Here is a 26198-nt window from a genome sequence, read left to right on the forward strand (position 1 = left end):
AATATCACTATCAGGGAAGTGCAAATCAAAAATACAACATATACCAGATCATTCCTATTTAAATGGCTTTCACCAAAAAGTAAGAAATAAGTGTGATTGAGGATGTGTAGAAAATGGGGGTCTTAATGCATTATTGGTAGGAATGTATATTGGTGCAACTTCCATGGAATACCTTCTGGAAGTTTCTCACGAAATTTCAAAAAGAACTGTTATGTGGCCATTAATTCCACTTCTGGATATATATTCACTTCTGAATATATATTGAAAGGAAATGAAATAATTATCTCAAAGAGAAATCTGTACTCCCATATTCATTGCATCTATATTCACAGTAGCCTAGAAACAAACTATTACGGGAACAATCTACGTATCTGTCAGCAGGTGAAGAGATTAAAACAATGTGATGTGATATATATATGTGAATTTTATTTGACCATTAAGGAAGAAAGAAATTCTTCCATATTTGGCAGCATGGATGAAATTGGAGGGCCTTATTCTAAGTGAAATAAGTTAGCGAAAGACGGATACTGTATGATGTCAATTGTAAAGAATTAGAAAAAAAAAAAAATGGAACTCAGAAACAGAGTAGGAAAGTGATTGCCAAGGTCTCAAGGGTGGGGGAAATAGGGACGGGTTTGTAAAAAGTTATACATTTTAACATATTAAAATTATAAGGTCTGAGGATCTAATGTATAGCATGATGGCTATAACTGATAAAATTGTGTTGTATAATTGATGCTGTCTAAGAGAGTGGAACTTGCCTGTGTTCTCTTCAAAAAGTAAAAAGTAAACATGTCAGATGATAGGTATGTTAACTTAATAGAAAGGGAAGATCTTTCTAATACATATGTATATGTGGGTCAGCATTATGGCAGAGGGGTAGGTGGAAATGGCAAGTATACTGGAGTGGGTTGCCATTTCCTCCTCCAGCAAAGCTTCCCGACTTAGGGATTGAACCATCGTCTGTGTCTCCCTCATTGCAGGCAGATTCTTTAGCAGCTGAGTCATCAGGGAAGTCCTAACAATACTACGATATGTCCTAGAAATTCTACTATTGGGCATATACCCAGAGAAAACCATAATTCAAACAGACACATGTACCCCAAAATTCATTGCAAAAGTGTTTACAATAGCCAGGACATGGAAGCAATCTAGATGTGAACTGAGAGAGGAATGGATAAAGAAGTTGTGGTGCATCTATACAAGGGAATTTTAATTTACCTTAAAGAGAACTGAATTTGGGTCACGAGCTGAGGTAGATGAACGTACAGTTGTTATGGAGAGTGAAGTAAGTCAGAAAGAGAAAACGAAATGTTGTATATTAATGAGTATATATGGAATCTAGAAAAATGGCACTGATTAACCTGTTTTCAGGGCAGAAAGAGAGACACAGACAGAGAACAGGTTTGTGCATACAATGCGGGAAGGAGAGGGCAAGTTGAATTGAGAGTAGCAATGAAACACAGTACATTACCATCTGTAAAATGTTAACAGACAGCTGGTGGGCAGTGGCTGTATGCCACAGGAAGCTCACCCCGTCTGTGTGACCACCTGGAGAAGCGGGACGGGGTGCGAGTGGGGGACTCAAGGGGGAGGGGGTATATGTACACTTATGGCTGACTCACATCATTGTAAAGCAGAAACCAACACATTGGAAAGAATTGTACTCCAGTTAAAAGTCAATTTAAAAAATAATATATACATCTATCATATTCTTATAGAATATATTTAAATATCTTACAGTTTTATTTGCCAATTCTGTCTCAAACAATACTCTGCTTGCTAGTCACTAATCATGGCATTTGATTTATATATGTTGGTGTCTACAAACGAAAATGAAGAACTTTGTACTGTCTACTGAGAAAGGCAAAATGGAGACTTTTTCGATGCTTAAATATCACTTAAGCAAAAGGATTAATAATTAAGTTGTTATCAGTGGATGAATAGCCCTCAGTCTCTGGCCTCACATTTAACTGGACCCTGCTTCTCCTCTTTCTAGTGCTTTGGTAGGATCCTTATCTTTGAGGGCAAATTTAACAAGTCAGCTTCCATAGAAATGTTATAACTGGGTTCTTAGTCCCCAAAGGTGACAAAGTCCCTTATCACCTGATGCTTCTTGTGTGAAATGAAAGCCTCCGCCTGTATCATTTGTGTTTTTAAAGTAGATCCAAAAGGCTGAGGGTAGGTATCACTGTGGGAGAGGTTTTGTTTTCCAGGCTGGACTCCTCTTGTCAGGATTAGATTGGTGGTATATGAAATTTTTCAAGCTACTTGAGCATCAGTGGCTGTCTTATGCTTGTATACATATACCCATCACACACACACACACACACACACACACACACACACACACACACACACACACTCACTCCCCACATAATAAATGACTGGCATGCAAAGAAAGTCTTGTTCCCATTTTCCAGTGACTGAAGATAAAAAATTTGGCCTTAACAGGCTGCCCTAATTCTCTTATCTTCAGAGTAATATATAAATGAAAAAACTGAAAATCCCACACAAAACCTTCAAATCAGAAGAGAATTTTAACATTCCTCCTGCATTTTCTTAAAATAAAAATATTCAAATAAAAATAAATACATAGACATCAGTATATTCATATAGATATACATAAACAGTAGCTGAAAGATCTTCTAACAAGGATGTCATTAACTTTGGTGTGGATGGTCTGTAACAGTGTTTATGATGACCAATCCCTGATATTTGACATTTTTCATGTGGCTGAAATATATTTTTTTCTGGACACTTCATATCATACAGCCTTTGTGGGGCTACATGCAAAAACTGAGAATCTTGCTCTTGTTTTCCTATCACCACCTCAGATTTTTGAACTTCTGGGGGTGTCTTATAAACAGAAGTCTCATCTGAACTGGCTTCTGTTAAAATGTCCATCTGTTGCATTTGAAAATATATTTTTATTATTTGTTACCATAACAGCTGGAATTTTCACTACTTTTCCATTCTGTAGGAAGATTTCCATTTTTAAATCTGAGGGTTTGTGTTAAAGTTATAGGAACTTTGCATAACAGTCTTTAAAACTTAATGATTTGATTAAATTTTGGAACTAGAAAATAGGATCGGGGTGATCTGATTTCTCTCAGCCCTTTTGGTTACAGAGTGGGATCCACATCAGATGGTCACCATTCTGCTCCTTATACAATTCCTGGGAAGTCAGTCCACAGTCTCCTTTAATGATCCATCCACCCCAGGACTCAACAGCTCAGATTGTTGAAATTTCTTGTTATATATACCTTGAAGCTTGAAGTCATTCCATGTTTTGTTTTCCATTTTCTATGGAATTTGAAACCTCTCTAGACTAACAATTCCTAATACACTTTGATGTGATTATTACATGATCTTGAACATAATATTCTAAAGGTAAGCCATCTTAAGCATTTAGCATTTCTCATGTCTTCCGTTGCACTCTATCTTTTGTATATTGGGGCATTAGAAAAATAATCATGATTGAGATTGTTTCAAAGCTTCATTATTTACAAAGCAATTTTTATATCCATGCTGGTCTTAGTCTCATTGTGATAAACAAGGAGATAAGGGTTTCATGCACTTAAGGAAGAAAGAAATCTGGGAAGAAAGGAAGGAAGATAAGGTGATGTGAAACGAAGGGTTGAATAGAGCAGGAAATGGATGTAAGAACAGGAAATAATGGGATGCTTACGTATTTCATTGGCCAAACTATGTAATATAGCTGCGTCTGCCAAGAACAGTTGCCCTTTTCTGATTCACTAATTTTTGACGCAAAATCAAAGCCTCATATTTTTGCAGACTCTTGCCTGATTGAATCCCATCCTGACAAAGTTGGCACACAGATGCCCTTCACATAGGGTGTGTACAAAGACCTTGACAAGTGAAATGAGCCGATTTTCATTTTGGCCACCAATCGCTCTTTGGTCTGCCCCTCTTTCCCTCCAATTTTCTCTACTCTTCCTGCATGATCTTCCGGGTAGGATGTGGGAAATGGGTAGCTCAAACACACACATTAAAAGTTGTAGGGATAAAGTTGACTCCGTTACAAATTAAAGGTACCCTGCTGGCTCAGCAGTAAAGAACCCAGCTGCCAACAGGAGACCCGGGTCGGTTTCCTGAGCGGTGAAGATCCCCCGGACCAGGAAACGGCAGCGACTCCAGTGTTCATGCCAGGGAAACCCCACGGACAGAGGAGCCTGGTTGGTGACCGTCCATGAGGTTTCAAAAAGAATCAGGCACAAATCAGTGACTAAAGAACAAAATCAGGGAAGTCTTTCCCCCATCATTCCCTCTTTCTGGCCACTGCTGAATATGATTTAAAAACTGGAGATTTGGAGTTGTAATTGAAAATCAGAAATATATACTAATTTTCCAATTGAAGGTGGAATCTCTAAACTCAGTCCATGAATGCTTAAAATCTTAGAACTTCATTAAGTTGCGATGACTACAGTGAGACAGTCAAGGTTGAGAAATAGAAGCTCAGCCTTCTCTCCCCAGCAAGACAGCTGCCAGATGACGCTGTGCTCTGAGCTTGTTCTCTTGGCCTCTGTCCCCCATGTCTCCTGCATGCGGAGCAGGAAAACTTAAAAATCTATTAGGATTTGGGGGGCTCAGATACCCAATGGCAAAAATTTTCCCCAATCCCACAAAGAAAACAACCTTTTTTTTGGAAAATTTAAGGGAAGATTTATGGACGTTCAGGTTTATAAAACCATCTGTTGCTTCAGGTTTGCAGGCTGGATGCTTTGAGAGTTCAAAGTTTGGACTGACCACACCACTACTGCTACCACTCCCTCCTCGTTCTTTAATAGTTCAATTTAGTTTCTACATTGATACCTAAGAAGCTAGTCATTTAAACTTATTGGACAACTTGTAAAAATCAGTAGAACTTAGAAGAATGTATCTATTGCTCTTTAAAGGCATTTTTACTGTTTGTCCCTTGCTGCATTTAGGAGTCCAGTTGGTGACCTCTGAGTTTCCATTTAGCTTAGCTTCCTTATGGAAGCACTGCATAATTTGGGTTTTGTTTGAGCAATTGGTGACTTTTGACCCCTCTCAGTAACGTGTTTAGGCTGAGGAGGACTGAAAGAAGGTTCAAGATGGGATATTTCCAACCTCTTCCAAGCTAGAGTAGTCTTCCTCTCAGCATAGTAAACCCTTGTATAGAAATGGTTTCCAGTCTCTATAGAGTGTTCTGGTGGAGCAACTCAGATCGAAGGCTTGCTATTTGAAAAATGCACATTCACATTGGAGAACAAAAAGAAAATGTTATGCAAGTCAATAATATCACTTCAAAGTATCTCAAGTGTATTCTCAATTTCAAATGAAAATGGAGAACATGAGAACAGGGTGTATAAGTTTTCTCTGCCTAATTCTGTTTGTAACTGAGATGAAATCTCAACTATCCCTTTACTGCTAGTGACGGGTCCCCAGGGACTCTGCGTATAGGGTGATCTGCTTATTAATTGCCTGTACCTGTGATAATCTTGTACACTTAGTTTACAAGGGTGACAAACTTTTATCTACCTCACTCTTTTTGAAAGCAGATTAGTTGCACTTTATTGAAAGAATAGCATTTTAGGGAAGAATTTAAAATGAGAAACAGAGATAATGTGGATTAGCCCCTTAGATACCTTTATTCACAGGAAATCAGTTGTGTTCATAGGATCTGTTTCTGTTGTTGTTATAGTATTTTTTGAGTACCCATCTTATGGATGTCTGCCATTCTCCTAGGTACAGTGTAATTGTATCTTTAGATTACACAACATTTTAGGCATAAGGCTCTTTATTTTTATCTTTGCATGTTCAACATGCTTTATGATAACATTAGAAAAAGTCTTCTGTGTGCACCTATGCATGCAAACGTTTTAGCATATTATATCAGTACTTACTTGACATAGGTACCTTGCATACATTATCTGATTTGCCAGAAACTAAATATTAACCATATTGTGATGAAAATGAAATCTCCTGACAACTCTTTCTTTCCCCATATTCTTTCCTGAAATGATGATGGTGAACTATAATATTGTGGAAGTCTATGTTCAGAATGTACAGCTCAAAACATGAGACTCAAAGATTGAATCTTGAGGTCTGATCAGTTCCTTAACTTTGCCTTAACGCGTTAGACACTATGTCAGCAGTTGGGCAAGGCGATATTTTTCCTTCCACAATAGTAGCTCTTATTTTGCTTCTCAACCTCTGATACATCTACTTGTTTGCACCCTCTTTTCAACACAGTGCTAACATGTCAAAATTCATATGTAGACTGAGAGGAAAACTGAATGCTGAATCTTACATGATACTACAGAGCATTTGTTTGGAAAATGGGAAGACTTCTGATTGAGCAGATATGATACACAGATATTTGTTTAAACTGGTTCTGGATCTGACTCATCTGTGACTGAATCTTTGTTACCAGACCTGCATTTCATTTCTACTTAAAATCCGAAAAGTGCTTCAGAGATTTTGATCAGGTTTTTTTGACTTTACTTTTAGTTAATCCCCTTAGCAGAGAAGGCGATGGCAACTCACTCCCGTACTTTTGCCTGGAAAATCCCATGGGCAGAGCAACCTGGTGGGCTGCAGTCCATGGGGTCGCAAAGAGTCAGACAGGACTGAGCGACTTCACTTTCACTCTTCACTTTCATGTATTGGAGAAGGAAATGGCAGCCCACTCCAGTGTTCTTGCCTGGAGAATCCCAGGGACGGCAGAGCCTGGTGGGCTACCATCTATAGGGATGCACAGAGTTGGACATGACTGAAGTGACTTAGCAGCAGCAGCAGCAATCCCCTTGTACTCAGTTTATAGACCAAGGGGAACTTCCCAACACTTTGCAGAATGAAATTGCAACCCCTAAAAGGGCTACTTCTTGTATTGCTCAGTGACTGAGTGGTGTAAGAAAGCAGGCTAACTTGGGATGTTTTCCTGCCTACTCTTTTGTAGTCAGTAGAAAAATAAAGGGCGCTGGATGCCTAACCTACAAAAGATGTCCTTTTCATTATAGGTGACTGGAATGCAAAAGTAGGAAGTCAAGAGACACCTGGAGTAAAAGGCAAATTTGGCCTTGGAGTACAGAATGGAGCAGGGCAAAGGCTAATAGAGTTCTGCCAAGAGAACACACTGGTCATAGCAAACACCCTCTTCCAACAATACAAGAGAAGACTCTACACATGGAAATCACCAGATGGTTGAGACTGAAATCAGATTGATTATGTTCTTTGAGGCCAAGGATGGAAAAGCTCTATACAGTCAGCAAAAACAAGCCCAGGAGTTGACTGTGGCTCAGATCATGAACTCCTTATGGCCAAATTCATTCTTAAATTGAAGAAAGTAGGGAAAAGCACTAGACCATTCAGGTATGACCTAAATCAAATCCCTTATGACAATACAGTGGGAGGGAGAAATAGATTTAAGGGACTAGATCTGATAGAGAGCCTCATGAACTATGGATGAAGGTACGTGACATTGTACAGGAGACAGGGATAAAGACCATCACGAAGAAAAAGAAACGCAAAAAAGCAAAATGGCTGTCTGAGGAGGCCTGAATGTGAAGCCAAGTGAGCCTTAGGAAGCATCACTATGAACAAAGCTAGTGGAGGTGATGGAATTCCAGTTGAGCTATTTCAAATCCTAAAAGATGACGCTGTGAAAGTGCTGCACTCAATATGCCAGCCAATTTGGAAAAGTCAGCAGTGGCCACAGGACTAGAAAAGGTCAGTTTTGATTCCAGGCCCAAAGAAGGGCAATGCCAAAGAATGCTCAAACTACCACACAATTGCACTCATCTTACACTCTAGTAAAGTAATGCTTAAAATTCTCTAAGTCAGGCTTCAGCAGTACGTGAAAAGTGAACTTCCAGATGTTCAAGCTGGTTTTAGGAAAGGCAGAGGAACCAGAGATCAAATTGCCAACATCTGCTGGATCATTGAAAAAGCAAGAGAGTTCCAGAAAAACATCTATTTCTGCTTTATTGACTATGCCAAAGCCTTTGACTTATGGATCACAATAAACTACAGAAAATTCTGAAAGAGATGGGAATTCTAGACCACCTAAGCTACCTCTTGAGAAACCTGTATGCAGGTCAGGAAGCAACAGTTAGAACTGGACATGGAACAATAGACTGATTCCAAATGGGAAAAAGAATAGGTCAAGGCTGTATATTGTCACCCTGCTTATTTAGGTTATATGCAGAGTATATCATGAGAATCGCTGGGCTGGAAGAAGCACAAGCTGGAATCAAGAATGAGGAGAGAAAAATTAATAACCTCAGATATACAGATGACACCATCCTTATGGCAAAAATGAAGAAGAACTAAAGAGCCTCTTGATGAAAATGAAAGAGGAGAGTGAAAAAGTTGGCCTAAGGCTCAACATTCAGAAAACTAAGATCATGGCATCTGGTCCCATCACCTCATGGCAAATAGATGGGGAAACACTAGAAACAGTGGCTGACTATATTTTCCTGGGCTCCAAGATTGCTGCAGATAGTGATTGCAGCCATGAAATTAAAAGACGCTTACTCCTTGGAAGGAAAGTTATGACCAACCTAGATAGCATATTAAAAAGCAGAAACATTAGTTTTCCAACAAAGGTCCATCTAGTCAAGGCTATGATTTTTCCAGTGGTCATATATGGATGTGAGAGTTGGACAATAAAGAAAGCTGAGTGCTGAAGAATTGATGCTTTTGAACTGTGGTGTTGGAGAAGACTCTTGAGAGTCCCTTGGACTGCAAGGAGATCCAACCAGTCCATCCTAAAGGAGATCAATCCTGGGTGTTCATTAGAGGGACTGATGTTGAAGCTGAAACTCCAATATTTTGGCCATCTCATGTGAAGAGCTGACTCATTTGAAAAGACCATGATGCGGGAAAGGTGAAGGCAGGAGGAGAAGGGGCGACCGAGGATGAGATGGTTGGATGGCATCTTCCCACTGTCCTGGGTCTCTCCTAGATCTGGCCCTTGCCTGGGTTTCAGCCTCACTCCTGCCCTGTCCTCTCCTCTCTCCAGTCCAGCTACACCAGATCTGATCAGTTCCCTGAACATACCATGATCCTGGACTACCTTCCTTGCTTTGCTTTTCCTAGAATGTTTTTTCCTTAGTTTGTTCAGCTTCCTCCCATGTATCTTTTAGATTTTTAGCTTCTGCACCAGCTCCTTGGACAGTGACTCCTAACCCTTTTGACTAGGAGCCAAGTTCCCTTGCTCTCTGCTCCCACAGAGTGAGTCCTTCCTGTTTCCATAGCTTATCATGTTTCTGACTACTTGTTCAAATACCCATCTTTTCCACTAGAATAAATCCTAATGCAATCAGTGACCTCACCTGTCACATTTATCAAAGGATTTTCTTTCCATAACGAATCTGGTGCTGGGGAGGTATTCAGTAAACCGTTGTCAAATACATAAAGATTTTAACGAAAACAGAGAACTGGAGAGGTTGAATCTCCTGCCCTGATTCATACAAGTTATACCTCTGGCCACACCTGGATTAGAACCCACATGTGTTTATCAAGAGTGTCCAGCTTTCCCTCCATTTGACTGCTACCTTCGGGAAGGGCTGGTGTGACTGGAAAGGTTCATTGATACTTTTTCCTGTTTTCTGCCCTTGGAATAGTATTTTGAATCCAGTTTTCTATAATGGACAATTTTAAGATCTTTGTGATAATACAACATATACTTTAAAAGAGTATTTTGAAAATTATAGGTTCCTGCTTAGTGATATTTCTACATGTTTCTTAAAGTTGTATAATCCAGAAAGTTCATGTGAAAAATATCATTAACTACTTTTAATTTTCATCTTGATTTTTTTGTTAAAATTTAAAGTAAGTATTTTTTGCTTTGTTTTTATTTATTTATTTATTTTATCATCATCTAAGGGCTTCCCTGGTGGCCCGGATGTTAAAGAATCCACTTGCAATGAAGGAGACCTGAGTTCGATCCCTGGATTGGGAAGATATCCTGCAGGAGGGCATGGCAACCCAGTTCCGTATTCTTGCCTGGAGAATTCCATGGATGGAGGAGCCTGATGGGCTACAGGCCATGAAGTCACAAGGAGTCACACAAGACTGAGTGAATAAGAGACACATACCCCTACCAAATACTTATTCACTATAAGGGTGCATAGGGTGTGGTGATACCCCAAGTTTATACATCAGGATTATGCAGATACTTTTAATGTATTGGTGTTGGACTAACCATAAAGAAATCTTGCTATTTGTGATAATATGAATGAATCTTGAGCTCATTCAGTTCAGTTCAGTTCAGTCATTCAGTCGTGTCCGACTCTTTGCAACCACATGAATCGCAGCATGCCAGGCCTCCCTTTCCATCACCAACTCCTGGAGTTTACTCAAACTCATGCCCATTGAGTCGGTGATGCCATCCAGCCATCTCATCCTCTGTCGTCCCCTTCTTATCCCACCCCCAATCCCTCCCAGCATCAGGGTCTTTTCCAATGAATCAACACTTCGCATGAGGGAGCCGAAGTATTGGAGTTTCAGCTTCAGCATCAGTCCTTCCAATGAACACCCAGGACTGAGGTCCTTTAGGATGGACTGGTTGGATCTCATTGCAGTCCAAGGGACTCTCAGGAGTCTTTGCCAACACCACAGTTCAAAAGCATCAATTTTCTGGTGCTCAGCTTTCTTCACAGTCCAAATCTCACATCCATGCATAACCACTGGAAAAACCATAGCCTTGACTAGATAGACTTCTGTTAGCAAAGTAATGTCTCTGCTTTTTACTATGCTATCTAGTTTGGTCATAACTTTCCTTCCAACGAGTAAGGGTCTTTTAATTTCATGGCTGCAGTCACCATCTGCAGTGATTTAGGAGCCCCAAAAAATATAGTCTGACACTGCTTCCATTGTTTCCCCATCTATTTCCCATGAAGTGATGGGACCAAATGCCATGATCTTAGTTTTCTGAATGTTCAGCTTTAAGCCAACTTTTTCACTCTCTTCTTTCACTTTTATCAAGAGGCTTTTTAGTTCCTCTTCACTTTCTCACATAAGGGTGGAGTCATCTGCATATCGCAGGTTATTGACATTTCCTGAGCTCATTATGCTATATGAAATAAGTCCAAGAAAGTCAAATGCTGTATGATCACACTTAAATGTGGAATCAAACAGCAACCACGAGGGACAAAACATAAATACAAAGAACAGATTGGTGGTTTGGGTGGGCAGCCAACATCGGTGAAGTGGGTTAAAAGGTACAAATGTACAGTTATATATAAATCCTGGGGGTAGAAAACAGAGCATGATGACTCTAGTTAATAATAGTGTATCGCTCACTTGAAAGTTGCAAAGAGAGTAGATCTTAAAAGTTCTCACCACAAAGAAAGGAATCATAACTATGTGTGATGATGGATATTAACTAGATTTACTATGGTGATTATTTTCCATCTGAACCACCAGGGAAGCCCCTATTTGCAGTATATACAAATAGCAAGTCATTGTGTTGGACATCTAAAACTTGTATGATGCTGTATGTCAATTATATTAATATCTCAATCTAAAAAATACACCATGAAAAAACAGGAGAGAGAGACTTTGATCATATGCATTTCTATGTTTCTTATGGTCTTATTTCACCTATATTAATTGTCCTAAGAATCTATGCCCACGTAGCCCTGAGGAACATGATGACTTGAGAAATTTTACTGACAAGAAGAGAGAAAAGAAAGAGTCTAAGTTTTAATATTCATGCAACAGGCATTTGACCTTAGAAAGAAGAAAATAAGACTCCCCAGATTTTACTGATAAATCCTCTGCCCTTTGTTCCAGTGGTGAAAAGTGAAAGTGAAAGCTGCTCAGTCATCTCTGACTCTTTTTGACTCCATGGGCTGTATTCTCCAGGCCAGAATACTGGAGTGAGTAGCTGTTCCCTTCTCCAGGGAATCTCCCCCACCCAGGGATCTAACCCAGGACCCGGCATAGCTGGTGGATACTTTACCAGCTGAGCCACAAGAGAATATGCCAAGCAATGAGGAAATGCTTAGTTTTCCACTCTTATTTAGTCAGGGTAAAGCAATCTAGGAATACGCTTGTGTATTCTGTGATGTGTTTCCTTACTTATATTATTTATTAATTTTTTTGCATTTTAATATATGTGGTATAATATGAGATGTGGTTACCTTATAGATGTGCACAAATCCATGTAGTAATATGGTAATATGTTGCATTTTTACCAAAGAAGATAATTATTTCCGAATTCTGCCTTTCATACAAAGTAAAATTCCTATGTCTCACTGTAAGAAATAATTTCTGAAGGGTATTGAAGACATATATATCTATATAGTTGGTTGTGAGTGATGTTAAAAATGGAGTTTGTAAATATCCATTATCTCATATATGTTGTACTTGACTATCATTCTAAATTGGACAATATCATTATACATTATTAGTGAAATGAAATGAAACATGTGAAATGAATGAGCTATATTTAAAGATGCAACTACTTTACAAGTGATGCACTTGTAGCCCTATTTTATTATGTGTTTTCTGATATAAGCAAAATATAAATAGAGATGTAGTGTTCTGAGGTGATTTAAATTTACGAGGGATAAAGGAAATGGAATTTTTGATTGATAGGAATACATTAAATATATTGGTTTTACTCCTGAATTTTCTTTATTTATAGACTTCCTAATAGGGCTTCAACTACATCAAAGGGAACCATTAAATAAGTTAGAGTTAGAAATCAATTCAAAATTGAATGATTTAATTATGTTTTATTAGGGTCTCATTCTTTTTTTTTTTTTTTTTTGCCCATGTTGGATAGCATCTTGGATAGATTTGCATTGTATTTTTATAAACAGTGGTATGTATTCATTTCTTAAAATAATTTTTTCCACATCAACTGAAATGGCCAAGGAAAGAAATAGTAAGTAATTGTGAAGCATTAAAATCCACGAAATTTAGTCACTGAATTTTTTTTTAATTTAAAATCCAAAATATTATACAGTTTCTCCAATAAAAATTATATTTGCTTTACTCCAGTTCTATTTTTATATGATCGTAATGGTTTTTGCCAAAGAATGGCAACTGTTCCGTGTTCCAACTCTCAAGCCAGGTGCAAATGATGCTTGCTATTGCACTGGACATTGGGACTCAAGTCCAGGGGAGTAGGTAGCAAAATTGTGTCAAGCAAACAGACAGGGAACAATTAAAGAGTAAATTACACGAATTATGCCACTATCAACCGTTTGTTCACCTTGAGGGGTGAGTAGAGTGTGGAGCTAACCAACATTGTTCTCAGGATTATGAAAGCACTCTTAATGTATTAGTTATGGACTTACCATGAAGAAATCTTGCTCTCTGTGATAGCATGAAGGAACCTTGAGGGCATTATGCTATGCGAAGTAAGTCAGATAAAGACAAATGCTACATGAGCTCCCTTAAATGAGGAATCTAAAACCAATAACCACAAAGAACAAAATATAAATCCAGAGAACAGTTTGTTGCTTTCCAGAGGCAGGGTTTGGGTGGGGGAGCCTGAATGGGTGAAGTGGATACAGATTTCCCGTTATAAACAAGTCACGGGGATATAATACAGAGTGTGGTGACTATGGTTAATAACAGTGTGCTGTATACTTGAAAGTTGCTAAGAGAGTTGATCTCAAAGTACTCACCACAAGAAAAATTTGAAGCAGTGTGTGATGATGGATCACACTAGCAAATCAACACTAGAATTACTGTGGTCATAATTTTGCAGTCTATACAAATATCAAACCATTGTGTTGCATATATAAATGTGTGTGGTGTTATATGTCAATTAAAAACTAACCACCATCTTGGGGAAAAAGTAGAGTTAGACTTTGACCATGTGTTTTTCTATGGTCCTTCATATTCCTATTTCTCCTTTATTAACTTGATGACTTTTGAAATTGTCCTGACATAGGAGGGGAAAGAAAGAGAGTCTAGGTTGTAATACTTACTCGACAGGCATTTGACCCTGGATAACAAAAAATAAGATTCCCCGGACTTTCCTGATAAACGCTCTGCCTTTTGCCACACTGGGGATCAAGAGTAAAAAGATACTTTGAATGTTAAGTATAAAAACTCAATAATTTTCAAGGATCCCTTTCTCTTAAGAATTTGTATTTGTAGGTGAGTTTTTGAAATTATTCACATTTGCAAAATATTTAACTGATTTTGAGTTTAATACTTTACTCCTTTATATATTAATAAAAATTTAATACTATCCTGAAACATAGCCTAATGCATTTTGGCATGAGAAATGAACATACTAACTCATAAATAACCAACTTATAAATAAATAATGTATTTTGAGAATTAGTTCAAAATACATTTATTAAATATTATGAAGGGTTATTGTTTGAATTTAATCTTGCTGGTCCCAAATTTTCCATGAGAAAGAGATAAATATGTGAATAAAAAATTAGTCCAGTTTATTCATTTCTTTGGTGAATGTAAATAAAACTTAACAAAGTAACCCAAAGGAGAGAAGAGCTGATTTGTCTGGAAAAGTTACAAGAGTTTTCAAAAAGGAAGTGAAATAGCATATGCAGGAGCTCCCCAGGAGTATTTCGGGATGGGACTCCAGGTCGGAGAAGTGCTTATATAAAGAGAGATTTTAAAATCCAAAGAGCACCACAGGTGTGGGGAAAGATGATGAATTCTATCGACTCTCTCCTATTTTTGGGAAGGCCAGACAGAAACAGCAAAAGATCCGTAGCCTGTGACTCACATGTCTCACTTGCTCCCTGCAGTTGTGTCCTTCCTATGAGTGGACTTCTGGGCAGACACATGGACACATGAGTCTAGGAGCTAACCCTCCACTCCTGTCTGTCCTGGAGACACGCCTCCTCACATGACCTTGGGAGAGAGCACTGGGTTCTATAGCTAAGATCCCCTGCAGAAGCAAATGGCAACCTAATCCAATACTTTTTTCTGGAAAATCCCATGGACAGAGGGGCCTGGTGTACTATAGCCCAAGAGGTCCCAAAAATTTCAGACATACTTATCAACTAAACAGCCACAGCATTTTAGAAACTGGTAGTAAGAACAAATCAAAGAATTGTGATGACATTGGGCCTTTTATTTGTGCTGTGATTAGCCTTTATTACAACTCACATTACTGAAGTTATTCTATATACGTAATGTAAGACTGCCTATATTTCATAAATATTAAACTTCATAACCATACGTGAGGCCTTGTTCTTATTGTTATGACCCCATGGACTGCAGCACACCAGGCTTTCCTGTCCTTCATTATCTCCTGGAGTTTGCTCAAACTCATGTCCATCGTGTCGGTGATAACATCCAACCATTTTATCCTCTGTCATCCCTTCTCCTCTGGCCCTCAATCTTTCTCAGCATTAGGGTCTTTTACAATGAGTCAGCTCTTCGAATTGGGTGGCCAAAATATTAGACCTTTGACTTTAGTACTTTGAATATTCAAGGTTGATTTCCTTTAGAATTGACTGGTTTCATCTCCTTTAATCCAAGGACTCTCAGGAGTACTTCCAGCACCCCTGTTCGAAAACATCAGTTCTTCAGTGCTCAGACTTCTTTATGGTACAACACTCATATCGTTGCATGAAACTGGAAAAACCATACCTTGGAATATATAGTCATTGTCTGACAAAGTGATCACTCTGCTTTTTAGTATGCTGTCTATTTTTTTCACAACTTTTCTTCCAAAGAGAAAGCATCTTTTAATTCAGTCATCACCTACACTGATTATGGAGCCCAAGAAAATAAAATATGTGAGGCCTATCAAATATCTAACTCAAACTTTTCATCAAGATAAATGTGGTTATAGAATTACATAGCCTTAGGATAATCACACTTTGGCTTTTTTAAACAATTGCTATGTTTCTCTGTGATTCCCTTTCTTTGGGGATGGTATTAAAAAAAAATTGAAATTTTATTCCAATCTGAAAGAAAGGCAATCCCAAAGAATGCTCAAACTACCGCACAAATGCACTCATCTCACACGCTAGTAAAGTAATGCTCAAAATTCTTCAAGCCAGGCTTCAGCAACACGTGAACCGTGAACTTAAAGATGTTCAAACTGGTTTTATAAAAGGCAGAGGAACCACAGATCAAATTGCCAACATCCGCTGGATCATCGAAAAAGCAAGAGAGTTTCACATAAACATCTATCTCTGCTTTATTGACTATGCCAAAGCCTTCGACTGTGTGGATCACAATAAACTGTGGAAAATTCTAAAAGAGATGGGAACCCCAGACCACTTGACCTGCCTCTTGAGAAACCTATATGCAGGTTAGGAAGCAACAGTTAGAACTGGACATGGAACAACAGACTGGTTCCAAATAGGAAAAGGAGTATGTCAAAGCTGTATATTGTCACCCTGCTTATTTAACTTATATGTAGAGTACATCAGGAGAAACGCTGTGCTGGAAGAAGCACAAGCTGGAATCAAGATTGCCAGGAGAAATATCAATAATCTCAGATATGCAGATGACATCACTCTTATGGCAGAACATGTAGAGGAACTAAAAAGCCTCTTGATGAAAGTGAAAGAGGAGTGTGAAAAAGTTGGGTTAAATCTCAACATTCAGAAAACTAAGATCATGGCATCTGGTCCCATCACTTCATGGGAAATAGATGGGGAAACAGTGGGAAAAGTGTCAGACTTTATCTCTTGGGATCCAAAATCACTGCAGATGGTGACTGCAGCCATGAAATTAAAAGACCCTTCCTCCTTGGACTGAAAGTTATGACCAAACTAGATAGCATATTAAAAAGCAGAGACATTACTTTGCCAACAAAAGCCCATCTAGTCAGGGCTATTGTTTTTCCTGTGGTCATGTATGAATGTGAGATATGGACTGTAAAGAAAGCTGAGTGCTGAAAAATTGATGCTTTGGACTGTGGTGTTGGCGAAGACTCTTGAGACTCCGTTGGTCTGCAAGGAGATCCAGCCAGTCCCTCCTAAAGGAGATCAGTCCTGAGTGTTCATTGGAAGGACTGATGTTGAAGCTGAAACTCTAATACTTTGGCCACCTCATGCGAAGAGTTGACTCATTGGAATGGACCCTGATGCTGGGACGGATTGGGGGTAGGAGGAGAAGGGGATGACAGAGAATGAGATGGCTGGATGGCATCACCGACTTGATGGACATGGGTTTGAGTAAACGCTGGGAGTTGGTGATAGACAAGGAGGCCTGGCATGCTGTGATTCATGGGGTGGCAAAGAGTCAGACATGACTGAGTGACTGAACTTAACTGAACTGAACCATGTTTCTTTAATGATTCTGATTTATATCTCAAAGTTGCATTCTTTATCACAGAGCATGACTCAAATTTACACTGAATCTACTATGTTCACTAAGAAATCGTGTGCCTAGTGACACAGTAGAGGAATAAAATTAAAACAAAAATTAGGTGCTTAAATTTGAAATTGGAGAAAAAGAAGAGAACCACAAATATATGTAAAAAATGTGCACTGAATAAAGTTGTGGGTGGTAGGAAAGAATGGCCATCTGGGTGTTTAAGAACAGTAGCCATATGGGGACACTTTATATTAAGACAGGGTACTCATTTGTCCATAAAGCTTCTGCTTCCTGTGGACAGTGGGTATTCAGTTCAGTTCAGTTCAGTTCAGTTCAGTCACTTAGTCATGTCCGACTCTTTGCTACGCTTCCTGGGGACTGTGGGTAGTAACAAATTAATATTAGAGCTTACATTGCTACAAGAATTTTAGTGAAGATGACAGATTGAGTGTGGTAGGAAAAAAGTCACTTTTCTCAGCAAAAGAAATTTTAACCTTAGGGCATATTCTACAGTAATCAAGGTAATTAAAAAGCAGGCAGCTGTCCCATCTTTGAAAAACAATTTCACAATTACCTGTTTCTAAAGTTTTCAGGCAGTACAAGAGAAGAACATCTGTATTTAATATTTCTTTAAAATCACGATTGTAACTGCTGTTTCCAAGGCCACCCACATGAATGGCGGGAGACAGTATTGTTATGAAAGTGACTCTAGATGCAAATGGTAATTCCATGGCTTAGAGTCCCCAGTTGGCTTCCTGGAGGGACTGTGAACTATCTTTTTTGGAGGAACTTTTCTCTCAGACAAAAGTAGAACTAAACAGTAAGTGGCCAGGAGCCATTAATATTTTCACACTAAGAACACCTTGGGTTGATTAGAACAGGTCTGTGTTGCTCCTCCATCACTTGGTCATTTGTATTGCTGTTGCTGGTATCCTATTTTGGATACCGTTGCCTTCAGAGAGCTCACTGTTTCTATAATGAAGGTCTGTGGGCTGAAACACTTCTGTCTTGCCACCAGATCTTAGACTCCATCCTTTTCCCTGTCCTCAGTTGATGCAGGGAGTGGGCTCTTTCACACTGAGCTTTGAGGACCACATCTCACCAACCAGCATTCCTCAGAAAAGTTAAAATTCCTTTCTCCCTCTGTGTATCGAACTCCCTTCACTTAGACTTCAGATTACATTTCTCATCTGTCCATTCCATTTTCAGGAACCCCATTCCAATTGATCCATCAATTATCAACACCACGGTCACATGGGAAGTTAATGAAAGCTTCACCCGAAATTAAGAAAATCATTAAAATACATGTTCACTCAGAATGTGGTAACATACCAGGGTATTCTGGGGTACTTGAAGTTTTTCATGTCATGTGCTCATGGGGAGAGTTTTAATGGAAACAGTTTTCAGACTCTCAACATTCATATGAATTCTTTTCTAAATTTTTCTCTCTGAGAAAACATTAGTATGTGAAGGCTTAAATGCTGGTCTTCTTTCCTCCTCCCACTTCAGAATTGCCCTGGTCCGGTTTTATAAAGAAAGGCATGAATTTCACTATCTGGAATCTTATTACTGTGTGATGCCCCAGGGGGTACAGATTTCTGGGATGCCACGCAAAAAGACCATATGAAATGCTCTTGTCACCTAAGCCTTCTTTGATCATGGCATCATGAGCTTATGGTAAGTCTTCATGTCTTTCTGTCTTTTATTTATTTCTGTTAAATGGATAGCAAGAAGAGTTAATATTGTAACTTTCTTATTTCATATATACTGTGGAACAGAAAGATAGGACTGGACAATATTGATTCAACAATCTTTTCTGGATATGCACTTGCATGTGAACATTTACTACAAATGGAAACGGTGTTGGAACTTTCCCGACTGTCCAGTGCTTAAGAATCTGTGCTCCCAATGAAGGGGGGCATGGGTTCAATCCAGCTCACAGATCTAGATTCCATATTCCACAAGAGAGGTGGAAGATCCGGCTGTGGTACAACTAAGGCCCAAGGCAAGCAAGTAAATAAAAATGCTAAAAAAAGAAATGTGGGTAATTTTGCAACATAGTGACTTTAAGTATGAACCTTGGAGTCCTGTAGCCTTTGTACATACTCCCACTCCACCACTCACTAGCTCTGAATCTTTAAGCAAGCCTTATTTTACTTCTCTCCATAATTCCATTCAAACTGGTGTTCGCCTCATGGAGTTGCAAAATAATTAATGAAGGTAATGCAGGAAAAGCATTTCAGAGAAAGACCAGAAGAAGATAAATGCCTGACCAATGTTTGTCACTTCACATTTTCTTAATGTGATGTTACAACAGGGGAGTCTCCTCAGGCAAAACCAGCCACCCAGCTGTGTAGTGAAGGGCTCAGCCTCATCCAAAGGGAAGTCTGGACTTTGTACTTGTTTCCTGGCAGCTCCTCTCTAAACCCTAGGGTTGTTTTCTCTGATAAAGTGTGACTAAAGGTGTCAAAGATTGACACTGAGAAAAGTGCTTTTATCTTTGTGAGGGTCTTGGGACAGCCTGATACGGATGCAAACTATCTGATTTAGAGTAAAAAGTTTGGGCCACCTGAACAATGTGATTCAGGATGGGGGTTTCGGTCATGCAGTATCAGCTGCACCTCTAGAGGGGTTTGAAGCTGAGATCAGCTGTATGGACAGTTAATCATGCCTACGAGGTGGAGCCCCAGTAAAACCACTGGACACAGAGCCTGGAGTGAGCTCCCGTGTCTGCAAGTGCTCATTGTTGGCACATCGGTGCTGGGAACACAAAGCTGCCCATGACACCCTGGGAAGAGGAAACCAAAAGTTCCATGCTCACACTGTCTTTGACTCTTCCCTATATGCCTTTTACCCTCGGTGGTTTTTATCTGTATCTTTCAAAACCCTGCAGTCCCCTGGGTATATACCAGGAAAAATCTACAATTCCTTAGTCCTTGGCTACCTATCAGTACCACAGAGCATTCAGTAGCACGAGGCACTGGGTTACCTTAGACAAGTCAGTCTCCTTCTTGGGTACCATGGCCTAATGGTTGTGTTCTCCCAAAATTCCTATTTTGAAAACCTAATCCCAAAAGTGACGATTTTAGATGCTGGGACCATTTGAAAATAATTAGGTCATGAGTGCAGCACCCACATGAATGGGATTAGGGCTCTTGTGAAAGAGGCCTGAAATACTTGCTCATCCCTTCTATTTAGGGATATGTCCTGGAAGAGGCCCTCACTCACTCAAACATGCTGGCACCCTGATCTTGGACTTTTAGCCTCCAGAACAGTCTAAAATAACGTGGTTTGTAAACCGCCTATTCTCTGGCATTTTGTAACAGCAGCCTGCATGCACTAAAACACTGGACATGATTAAATGGGAAAAAAAAAATTCTCAATCATGTTTTCCCTTCCAAGATCATGAATTTGGAACAGGTAGCATGGATATTCAATTCTTGTGGCACGAGGTAACATACTCCACAGAACTGTACATTTCTTTCCAATTGTAGTTCTTTGACGTGCTCACCTGGGAAGATATTTCCTTGGATGTAATTAACATGTAAACAAATAGATTGTGGATTTTATGGGATCAGTTGAAGGTGTTAAGAGCAAAGACAGAGGTTTCCCAAAGTAAAAGCAATTCAGCCTGAAAACAAGACCATTCCTGGAACCCCAATCGCCAGCCTGTCAGCCTAAAGATGAAGCAACTGGACCCTAAGGCCTGTCACTGGGCTCTCATCAGAATCCTAACATAAGTGCTCTTTGACTTAGAAAACTTATCTTCATTTCTCTACGCCTTGGTTTTCTCAACTAAACAAGGAAATTAGAGTAGAAAATCCTTTACATTTCCAAAGATTATGCAAATCTCAGTATCAAGCATGAACCCAAACTGAAGTTTTATTCTTTTTCTTGAAAAGAAAATTATCGATTAGCTATGCAGCTTCCATGTTTGGATCTCTTTTTCTTCTCATTATGTGCTCTATCTCACAATGTATTTCTCTAACTTAGCTTTAAGAAAAATTCCTTGATAGAAATCATTACTTGATTGTTTTGGAATGTTACATTTATCTTCGGTCTTGCTTTGGAAAAGCAGGAGTTGTAGTTAAGCATACTAGTGAGAGAAACTGTTTCTAAATGTCAGTATGTCACCTTGAGGAATTTTGCTATGTGTAATTTCTCAGTCGTGTCCAACGCTTTATGACACCATGGTCTGACGATCCAATGGCTGCAACCCCCCAGGATCCTCTGTCCATGTGGATTCTCTAGGCAAGAATACTAGAGTGGTTTGACATGTCCTCTTCCAGGGATCTCCCTGACCAGGGATGGAATGCAGGTTTCCTATAGTTCAGGAGGACTCTTTACTGTCTGAGCCAACAGCTCCCAATAAAATGAGTCTTCACGTATACAGAAGATGCATTATTTGTCTACTTTTGTTTCCTGCAACAGTGTTTTTTTCTTTTTTCCCATTTAATATACTGGTCCCATTTTTATTCACCTGAAAGCTATCTTAATACAAGTTTTTCCTCAAAGGGAAAAAAAAAAGAGACACAAAAAGAACTTTTATCTGTAATAGCAGTTAAGATTTTGTCCAGTTGTCAGTATATCCAAAATATCAGAGGCTGAGTACTTTGCTTTTAATTGTAATATTTGCCTCAAAAGGAACAAATAAGCTGGTCTGTGAAAAATACCAGTTTCTGCCATGGTTGATATTCAGTAAATGGTAACTTCAGGGTAGTTAGTGCAGCCTTTATAGATCCAAGGAAACTGAATTAAAGCAGTAGGAGTTGGTGTTGTTCAGATAAGTAACAATAAGACAGAGTGTGGTCAGTGAGATAAAAATGGTGAGAATGAAATTAGGAAGCAATAAGGAGAAAGATGGTACTTTCATCTAGGAAAAGAAGGTAACACTTCAGTAAAGAGGTGATTCTTTTTGTACATTCAGAGAGAGATTAGGTGTTTGTGTACAATGCAAGAATATTTGATTTGTAGATACTCCTTGAAGTATTTTCATCTGTCATGATCAGAGAGTACAGCTAAGTAACTGAACTCCTCTAGTGAAGTTAAGACCCTATGGTCAAAAGGAGACTCAAGGGCAGGTTCAGGGCACTGTGTCTCAGTCAGTTGTCGCTGAGTCATGTCCGACTCTTTGCGACCACATGAACCGCAGCACGTCAGGCCTCCCTGTCTATCACCAACTCCCGGAGTTTACTCAAGCTCGTGCCCATCGAGTCAGTGATGCCAGCCAGCCATCTCATCCTCTGTCGTCCCCTTCTCCTGCCCCCAATCCCTCCCAGCCTCAGGGCTTTTTCTAATGAGTCAACTCTTCACATGAGGTGGCCAAAGTATTGGAGTTTCAGCTTCAGCATCAGTCCATCCAATGAACACCCAGGACTGACCTCCTTTAGGATGGACTGCTGGGATCTCCTTGCCATCCAAGGGACTCTCAAGAGTCTTCTCCAACACCACAGTTCAAAAGCATCAGTTTTTTGGTGCTCTGCTTTCTTCACAATCTGACTCTCACCACCATACATGACCACTGGAAACCATAAACTTGACTAAACGGACCTTTTTTGGCAAAGTAATGTCTCTGATTTTTAATATGCTATGTAGGTTGGTCATATTTTCCTTCCAAGGAGTAAGCGTCTTTTAATTACATGGCTACAATCACCATCTGTAGTGATTCTGGAGGCCCCAGAAATATAGTCTGATACTGCTTCCACTGTTTTGCCATCTATTTCCCGTGAAGTGATGTGACCAGATGCCATGATCTTAGTTTTCTGAATGTTGAGCTTTAGGCCAACTTTTTCACTCTCCCCTTTCACTTTTATCAAGAGGATTTTTAGTTCCTCTTCAATTTCTGCCATAAGGGTGGTGTCATCTCCATATCTGAGGTTACTGATATTTCTCCCAGCAATCGTGATTCCAGCTTCTGCTTCTTCCAGCACAGCGTTTCTCATGACGTACTCTGCATATAAGTTAAATAAGCAGGGTGACAATATACAGCCTTGACATACTCCTTTTCCTATTTGGAACCAGTTGTCGGTCCATGTTCAGTTCTAACTGTTGCTTCCTTACCGGCATATAGGTTTCTCAAGAGGTAGGTCAGGTGGTCTGGTAATCCCATCTATTTCAGAATTTTCCTCAGTTTATAGTGATCCACACGGTCAATGGCTTGGCATAGTAAAAAAGCAGAAATAGATGTTTTTCTGGAACTCTCTTGCTTTTTCAATGATCCAGCGGATGTTGGCAATTTGATCTCTGGTCTTCTGCCTTTTCTAAAACCAGCTTGAACATCTGGATATTCACAGTTCATATATTGATAAAGCCAGGTTTGGAGAATTTTGAACATTACTTTACTAGCATGTGAGATGAGTGCAATTGTGTGGTAGTTTGAGCATTGTTTGGGATTGCCTTTCTTTGGGATTGGAATGAAAATTGAACTTTTCCAGTCCTGTGGCCACGGATGAGTTTTCCAAATTTGAAGACATATTGCATGCAGCACTTTCACAACACTGTCTAGTTCTGTCCTATTCAGCCTTTTAGTCAGTGACACGATTATCACATTATCTTAGGACAGGAAACTGTGAGGGCTAGTGTATGTGAAATAAAAGGCTGAATATCCATTGCTTTCCATCTAATAGGGTAAAAATTAAAAGCAAATGCATCCACAGTTCTGTGAAAGTGAAAATCACTCAGTTGTGTCTGACTCTTTGTTAACCCATGGACTATGTAGTCCATGGAATTCTCCAGGCCAGAATACTGGAGTGGGTAGCCTTTCCCTTCTCCAGGGAACCCTCCCAACCCAGGGATCAAACCTAGGCCTCCCACATTGCAGGCAGATTTTTTTTACCAGCTGAGCCACAAGGGAAGCCCCCACAGTTCTAGTTCTGTAATTATGTCCAAAAATCATGTATGAGGTTTGGATGGGAAGAAAAGACCTCAATGGTCTTAATTCACTGTATGCTGTGAGCATCAAGACTTCACTGACATTTTGAGCATCTTTTCATGTGTTAGCCATCTGTATGTCTGTTCTGCATGAATAGAAGTGTTTCACTGAACAAACACCTAACAAATCCTGTTGGATGCAAAGAATGGACTATAGTGAAGAGCATACATGTGGACTTTGTAAATTAGGACTTAAATTTTAATAGAAAAGCAGAAATGAAGTGAATTTAATAGTTAATTGTTGCACCACAACTGGGACACATTCAAGAGGCAATAGCACAGGAATTCCATATGTCCACATGACAAGGAGACCTGAGCTGTGTCAGAGTCAGGAAATGCTGTTTTGAGGAAGTGGTTTTTACTGAGATCTGAAAGATGTTGAGGAGGTAATCAGGTAAGACAGAGAGGGTATTCCAGGGAGAATGCATTTATAAAGAGCTTTAGCCATGTGTGAGAATATAAATGAGAAGAACAAAAATACGAGGATTGAACCTTCAATGAATATAATTTACTTGGTAAAACTTATGCTAACTGGACAGTGAATACAAGGTGGAATATGATCAGTTCTGTGAAAGAGATAAGATCAAGAGTTGCAGAGCACAGGAGATATTTCCATTTGTTGGGTAATTCGGTAAAGATTAGCTTAAACCTAGGAAACCTGGTTTCTATTTCTACTTCTGCACTGTTTTGTAAGTTTTAATTAGTGACTTAATCATTCTTGGATTTACTTATATATCCTTAATAAGGGAGGATTGCCTAGATAATTTCCAAGGTTTCTTCTTTTTCTGAATATCCAGTGAATCCCACTGGTTATTATCTGGAATAAAAAAAAAAAAAAGAAAAGAAACCCTTTTACATTTCAAGTGTAATGTCTGAAATACCTACAAAATTATATAAAAAGCATTGAAATTATTGCTATTTTTCTCTTTTCAGTATTTTTAAAATATATTTTGCTGATAAAGAGCCAGATATTTAAAGTATACAGGACAATTTAAATAGGTATACATTATTAATGGATTTCCTCATTGATTTAATTAACATATCTATTAATATCTCCTCACATATTTACTTTTCAAGATCATTTTGGTGAGGACATTTAAGTTTTCCTCTCTTACATGCGTGCTAAGTGACCAGTCATGTCCAACTCTTTGTGACCCCATGGACTATATAGCCTGCCAGACTCCTCTGTTCATGGGGATTTTCCAGGAAAGAATGTTAAGGTGGGTTACCATGCCCTCCTCCGGGGGATCTTCCTGACTCATGGATTCCACTCTTTTTTCCTTTATGTAATGTCCTTGTATTCCTTTGTCTATGGAAAATTTCTTTGCTCTCAAGTCTACTTTATCTAATATTAACATACGTTTTTATCCTTTTATTTTCCAAATAGCCATGCCATTATTGAGTTTCTTGGGCTTTCCTGGTGGCTCAGGCGGTAAGGAATCCACTTGCCTTGTGAAGACTTGGATTCAGTCCTTGGGTTGGGAAGATCCCCTGGCGGAAGACATGGGAATCTGGATTCTGGCCTGGAGAATTCCATGGACAGAGAACCCAGGGGGTTACAGTCCATGGGGTCACAAAGAGTCAGACATAACTTGGCAACTAAACCACTACCTGCTGTTCCTTCACATTTATTCCTTGGGAGGAACAGCCCTTCTCAGGCTGCCTTCTGATGCTAAGTTGGAGGTCAGGAATGCTGGGCCTGGGTTGTCTTCTCTTAGGTGCTGCTCTGTTGCTCTTCCTTTCTTCAGGCCCTAAACTAGTTCCCCTTCTTCTTGCCAAATATGCAAGGTCTCCTTTAGTGGTCTCTTCTTTTGTCCAGAACAAACAGAGGAGTGGGCACAAAGAGATCAAGGCCATCTTGTCTGAACCAGAAGCCCAAGAAGTGTTTTATAACCTAGGGAAGAGATTTCATGGAGGGAAGTTGAGGAAGAAAAAGGAAAGGAGTCCACAGTAGGCTGGAGATGAAAGTCATGGAGTCCGTTTCTTTAGAAGTCATCAGA

General features: G+C 39.3%; 1 long non-coding RNA gene across 1 annotated transcript; it reads right to left on the reverse strand.

The window, feature by feature from the left end:
* Positions 1–10924: 10924 nt before the first annotated feature.
* LOC122697821 lies at positions 10925–25364 on the reverse strand. Its single transcript, XR_006342179.1, has 3 exons — positions 25330–25364; positions 18425–18427; positions 10925–11051 (listed from the first exon to the last, which is right to left on the reverse strand). It is a non-coding gene; the product is annotated as an uncharacterized LOC122697821 (long non-coding RNA).
* Positions 25365–26198: the final 834 nt, after the last annotated feature.

This window comes from Cervus elaphus, chromosome 7 (genome assembly GCF_910594005.1).
Source record: "Cervus elaphus chromosome 7, mCerEla1.1, whole genome shotgun sequence".
Taxonomy (NCBI): Eukaryota; Metazoa; Chordata; class Mammalia; order Artiodactyla; family Cervidae; genus Cervus; species Cervus elaphus.